General features: G+C 40.9%; 2 non-coding genes across 2 annotated transcripts; both read left to right on the top strand.

Annotated features, from left to right (window-relative positions):
* Positions 1-2003: 2003 nt before the first annotated feature.
* On the top strand, positions 2004-2076 carry TRNAW-CCA (transfer RNA tryptophan (anticodon CCA)). Its single transcript has one exon. It is a non-coding gene; the product is annotated as a tRNA-Trp (tRNA).
* Positions 2077-5941: 3865 nt separating this feature from the next.
* On the top strand, positions 5942-6046 carry LOC137209540 (U6 spliceosomal RNA). Its single transcript, XR_010936090.1, has one exon. It is a non-coding gene; the product is annotated as a U6 spliceosomal RNA (small nuclear RNA).
* Positions 6047-6498: the final 452 nt, after the last annotated feature.

Raw genomic sequence — 6498 nt, 5'->3', positions numbered from 1 at the left:
TTAGTGCTTTGACATGAATAAAATCATTCAGTTTTGTGCCTTTCAATTTTTAAAGCCACTTGAGGTTTTAAGGCCGAGTGTTGCTAAATCTGTTAGATGTTCTTGTCACCTCAGGGTGCTCCTAAATCATTTAAAATTAGTTTTCATTCAGAGAAAGGACATTCTGCTGAGGATAGAGTAATGAGAATGGTCAAAATTAATAATATTAAAGGGAACATACTCCACAAAAACTTATACTCATGTCATTTGAGGTTGCTTAAAGTTTTTTTTTCAATTTTCCTTTTTAATAATGATGTACAAACAGTAATTGATTGCACCCATGATTAATTCTATAGCTCTCTACTTGACTATCTCTATCTTCTCCATATCTTTTACAACAGACGTTTGATTCATGTCGATTAATTAGATCAGAATAAGAAATGTCAATAAGTCAGCGACTGGCAAACTAACTGTACTTGGCCTTGAAATCTTGGGTCTATCTGGGCCATATCTTTATTTTACAATATGTGATGGAATTTTACATGTTGTAATCCTTTCCCATCCAATAAACGTTGAAGCTCAAAGAGCTTTTACCTTGGCTGTTGGCAAATCAATCAACCAAAGTAGTTAATGCAAAAAAATTTTAATATATTGTTGGATTGTTAGCAAAATGTCTGCCAAAGGAGCTTTTCAGTACAGAAAACAAATATTTTTAAAATATAAGAATATATTTGTAAATAGAAGATATGTTTTAAAATATAATTTGAAGCGGTCCTAATACAATATTTTTTTCCATTACACATTAAAATGCAATGACAGGGACTTCCCTGGTGGCGCAGTGGAGAAGACTCCGTGCTCCCAAAGCAGGGGGCCCAGGTTCGATCTCTGGTCAGGGAACCAGATCCCACATGCATGCTGCAACTAAGAGTTCGCATGCCACAACTAAGGAGCCGGTGAGCCACAAATAAAGAGCCCGCCTGCTGCAACTAAGACCCTGCGCAACCAAATAAATAAATTTTTTTTAAAAAAATGTAGTTTAAAAAAAATGCAATGACAAAGCTCTGTTTCCTTTCAACTAAAATGTGTCCGGATACCAAAGGGCAGTCCACTGCCTGGACAGCTCTTTGTGTTTGTTGAAGTCAATGACTTCTCCCATATCCTGCTAGAGCAAAAACTGGCAAAAAGCAAGAATTTTTCCTAGAGACTCTACCATTTCTCTAGCAAGAAATACATGCCATTTTTGTATACTGTAATAATCAAGGAATGGTATATTCTTTTTCAACGACCTGCAGAGCAAATTGTACCTTGGGCTGCACAAATTAATCTGAATTACCCGGTACAGAGATCTATTGTGATACTGTTTATATGCCTGTGTTAATTTTTCCTTGGCATTGTATAATTTGGTCTTGCAACTGCTTAGGTAAATAGTAGTTAAGAGAACACTGAATAATTTATAATTCATTCACTTATTTGATAAGTGGTGATTGTGCATTCTCTAGGTGCTGGACTATGCTAGAGCTGAGGATTCGGGTGACTAGGAATTTGGTGTCCTTGCTGAGAGCAAAAGCTCTACAGTCAGCTGGCCTGGGTGCAGATGCTGACTCAGCTACTTACTAGCCAGGTGACCTCAAGCATGCTGCTTAAACTTACTTAGCTTATTCATCTCTAAAATTTATTTTTTTGCAAGAATCAAACGAGTTAACAAAAGAGTACCTGGTTTATAGTAGGCATCTGCCATTTTAATTAATACAGCAGTGGATTAGCACAGGCAGAGAGGAGGCATTCCAGAAAAGTTAGGTGTGAAGTTGCTCCCAGTCCTTGTCAGGGAGGCATTTGTTTGCTAGTGTTGTCAGATTTATTGATTTTATTAAAATTTACCTGCTCGAGGCCACAATCAATACCACTGAAACTCTGATCTCAGAATAGTCCATGTGCCCTGGTGTGATGCATCCATTGAATCGACCATTGTTTGCTCTGCCTGATATAATAGGTGTCTTCTCAAAATGCCATGAAGGACCACCACTTCCCTGGTGGTCCAGTGGTTAAGACTCCATGCTGCCAATGCAGGGGGCCCAGGTTCGATCCCTGGTCAGGGAACTAGATCCCGCATGTCACAACTAAAGAGCCCGCGTGCTGCAACGAAGATCCCACATGCCGCCACAACTAAGATCCAGTGCAGCCAAATAAATAAATAAATATTCAAATCCTCTCCCACAAAGACAAAGCAGAACAATTAAAGCTCTTGTGTTCCCAAAATTCTAAAAAAAAAAAAAAAAAAGCCATGAAATGCTCCTTGTCCTATCTTACCCCCACTCCTTGCAGTGTCTTTGAGACACAGCAATTGCTCACCGCCATAATCTCTCAAAACAGGTCTCCAATTAACTTGCTTGCTTCCTGGAATTACCTGAATTCTCATCATTGGCTCTCATGGTTCTGAGAAAACTATGAGACCAAATGATGCTCAGAGAGATTGCCAGAAGAGCTTGGATGTGCTAACCAGGCCCTGGAGAGTCTCTTACTGCTCTGTAGGTCCCTGCAGCACAGGCTGGAGCCAATGTGTTGTCATCTTGTTTGTTAGTTTATTTATATTCTGTCCTCGTTTTTCCTCATCCCCACTTCCAACTATGTGCCACTTAAATTGTAGAAAAGCACTGAGTATTTACAGCTCACAGTTTCTTGGTACCGCCATTAGCAACTGAAAGCAGCTCAAGGAAGCACTCCACTTGACATAGGATGACAACTAGTTTGCCAACTAAATTTAAAAGAAAAAAGCTCCTCTCTTCAGGGCAAAATATTTTGAAATAATTTCTCAAACTATTTTGAAGTTACCCTTAATCTGAAGTTACTTGCTTTTTGCTAATATTTTAATCTTTACTAAAAATGTTTACTGCTGGTATTCTCAGCACCTAAAACAGCGCTGGACATGTGCTTTGTAAATTTTGCTGAACGAATTGAAGTACGATGGGCATGATTATCAATATAAGATTGTTTGGAAAATTATATGATGGATCTCATGATATGAAGAGGATTCAGTGAACTATATCCAGAGTAGAATTTATTCATTTACTCATTTAATAAATATATATGGTACTTAGTATTTGCCAGGCACTATTATAAGTGATTTATACACAGTAATTAATTTAGCTAATATTTCCTCTCTATAGGGCTGAATAATCAGATCCTAGAAATAGAGTCTGAACAAAAAGAGGTGCATAGATTTCTATGGATATTTTGCAAGAAATGTGTAAGATTTTTTCATAGTAATAACACCTTATTACTTATTCTAAAAGGCCCATGTTATATGCTTTATAAAATAAACCCCTTTCATCCTCACAACAAATGTATGTTGTAAGTGTTCTTACAGGTATAAAAACTGAGGCTCAGAGAGAACAGATATAGGTCCAAAACCCAAAGTTACAATGTTAAGAATTTGAACCCAGCTCTGAATTCAAAATTTTTGCGTATTTGGAAATCATCTTTTTCCCTTATTTACTTTCTGCCCTCTTTCTTCCTCACTCCTACTCGCAAGTAGTTTGTAAGCTCTATGCATCGGCAGACAAAACCTGCTCCTTCATTGTACTATCCCTGTGCCTAGATCAGGCCAGGCATTTATGGGCACTGGGGAAATATTTGTTTGATGGGTGAATAAATGGACCCCAGAGTCCTTGCAGAGGTGCCACACTGCCTTCTGAATACCACCAGTTTCCTCTAAAGTAATTTATAACAATTTCCAGACTTATTTTTCTAACTGAAATGTTTATTAGCTAAAGCATATGTAGTGTGTTAGGTACCTCCTCCAGATTTTTAGGAACCAGGTGTGCTGAAAGAACATGGGCTTTGAGAAGCCATGCAAAAGGCCAATGGGTACATGAAAATGTGCTGAACATCACTGATCATCAGGGAAATGCAAATCAAAACCACAATGAGCTATCAACTCACACTTGTTAGAATGGCTTTTATTCAAAGGACAAAAGGGACTTCCCTGGTGGTCCAGTGGTAAATAATCCACTTTACAATGCAGGGACTGGGCTCGATCCCTGGTCAGGGAACTAAGATCCCATGCTGCGGAGCAACTAAGTCCTCGCGCCACAACTACTGAGCTCACATGCCTCAATAGAGAGCTGCATGCCGCAAACTACAGAGCCCACGTGCTCTGGAGCCTGCAAGCCACAACTAGAGAGAGAAAATCCACACATGACAACTAGAGAGACGCCCGTAGACCACAACGAAGAGCCCGCACGCCACAACAAAAAGATCCCGCATGACTCAACAAAGATCCCGGGTGCCACAAGACCCGATGCAGCCAAAAATAAAATAATAAATAAATCTTTTAAAAAAAATAAAAGGACAAAAGATAAGTATTAGCAAGGATTGGATGAAGGGGAACACTTGTGCACTGTTGGTGGGAATGTAAGTTGGTGCAGCTACTATGGAAAACAGTATGGAGGTTCCTCAAAAAATTAAAAATAGACCTACCATAGAATCCAGCAATCCCATTTCTGAGTATATATCCAAAGGAGATGAAATCGGCATCCCATGTTCATTGCATCATTATTCACAAAGCCAAGATATGGAAATAACCTAAATATCCATCACTAGACGAATGGATAAAGAGAATGTAGTATATATATTCAACGGGATATTATTCAGCCTTAAAAAAGGAGATCCTTTTCAGAGGTCATACAACGTATTTCACTCTCACTTTCAGTAGCAGTCTGGGTCGTCAGGACACAGAAACAATACAGTATGCTAAACAAAAGCTTAATACAAAGAATTACTGTGATAAAGAGTTACTATAAGATATAAGGAAATTCTGTACGATACCTTTGGCTGAGGGAGAGAACCCAAGGATGCACAAACTTGGAAGGGGTTCAGACTGCGCTGGAGAAGGTGTGGTTCAGCCCATTGGGTAGCAGAGGTGCTAGCAGGTTTGGCCAGGATGGAGCTGGTCTGGAGCTGCTTGGCAAACAATAGGTAGGAGTGCCAGCTGGGGAGCAGGTGGTCAGCAACCAGTGGTGTGGACCTGCACGGGCTATTTTGTGTGTAACTCTCTGGACCACATGTAACTTTATGTAGCCATGCAGGGGCTTTGGTTTCCATGTTGAGAAGGCCATGGAACGGTTACCATAAAGTGCTGCAAAGTTGCAGAGGGATGCCTGGGGCAGGCTCCACTAGATGTCCTCTCATGCACAAGGCTGACACCCAGCCCCTGCCAGCAACTTCCAGAAACTTCTTCCTCCTGTAAGTTGCTTCTATTGCTCTCTGCCGAGGAAGGTTAACACCATGCTTACTTTAAAGGAGAGATGGTTAAAGGAATTCTCTTGTTGATCACGGGGCAGATATTTCGGAATGCATTTGGACCTGAGAGGCAATAAGTCAATAACCCACACAACTTCCATCTTCAGAGCTTCCTTAACTCCTTTGGTTCCAAGGACCTGTAGAACCATAAGGTATTGGTATTAACTGTTTCGGGCACTATCAGGGTCATCGGTGCCTCTGGAGCAAAGAAAAGCCTGATGAGGTGTGACCTCAGGCAGATCACTTCCTCCCATGAGCCTTTTCCCTCATCTTATAATGAGCGACTGAAGTGAATCAGTGGTTTTTCAAATACCAGGCTCCACTGAAGGAAGAAAACAGAGCGTTTTGCAGAACTAAACTCATGCAGTTGAAAAGTGGAATCTTTCAGCCTTTTTTGAAAAGTGTTAAAACATCCTGTCTTTCATGAAATTATGGTGATAAACTGCAGTTCTTTTTGATTCTCACTTAGCAAAATAAAAGTCTGCAAGCTCAGAATTTTGTTTTTGAAATTTTACTAGCCTGTAGGACCTGCAAGTCTGGACTTGAGCCTAGATGCTCTCTCTCGAGCCTTCCTTCATCTCTCAGACCTGCGGTTCCACAGAGCCCTGTGGTCTTTGCTTCTCATCATCCAACTGTAAAGCAGGCAGAAGAAAATCTAGAAAAGGCGCTTGCTTCAGCAGCACCTGTTGTAAATTTGCACCCATCACAGAGATCCACATGGCCCCTGCACAGTGATGACTCACCAATAAGTGAAGCATTTCATATTTTTAAGATATTTTGTAAACCCCAGGGCAACCATCAAGACTTTTTTTTTTTTCCTACAGTACGCGGGTCTCTCACTGTTGTGGCCTCTCCCATTGCCAGAGCACAGGCTCCGGACGCGCAGGCTCAGTGGCCATGGCTCATGGGCCCAGCCGCTCCGCAGCATGTGGGATCCTCCCAGACCGGGGCACAAACCCGCGTCCCCTGCATCGGCAGGCGGACTCTCAACCACTGCGCCACCAGGGAAGCCCCCAAGACATTTTTTTAAAAAGGGTTAACTCCTAAGCCAGTACTGGAGATATAATTGAATCATACAAACGAATTAATCCAAAAGCAGGCAGAAATTCTAGAAAAGGATGGAAAATTTATTTTACACATGTATCTTGCTTAGCATAATGACTGAGTCTTAGTGGCAGCAAACAGAGCCTGAGTTCTATCAAAACACACACTGAGTCAGGA

Source organism: Pseudorca crassidens, chromosome 16 (assembly GCF_039906515.1).
Source record: "Pseudorca crassidens isolate mPseCra1 chromosome 16, mPseCra1.hap1, whole genome shotgun sequence".
Lineage (NCBI taxonomy): Eukaryota > Metazoa > Chordata > Mammalia > Artiodactyla > Delphinidae > Pseudorca > Pseudorca crassidens.
The sequence above is the reverse complement of the archived record's forward strand: the minus strand, read 5'-3'. Positions and strand labels throughout refer to the sequence as shown.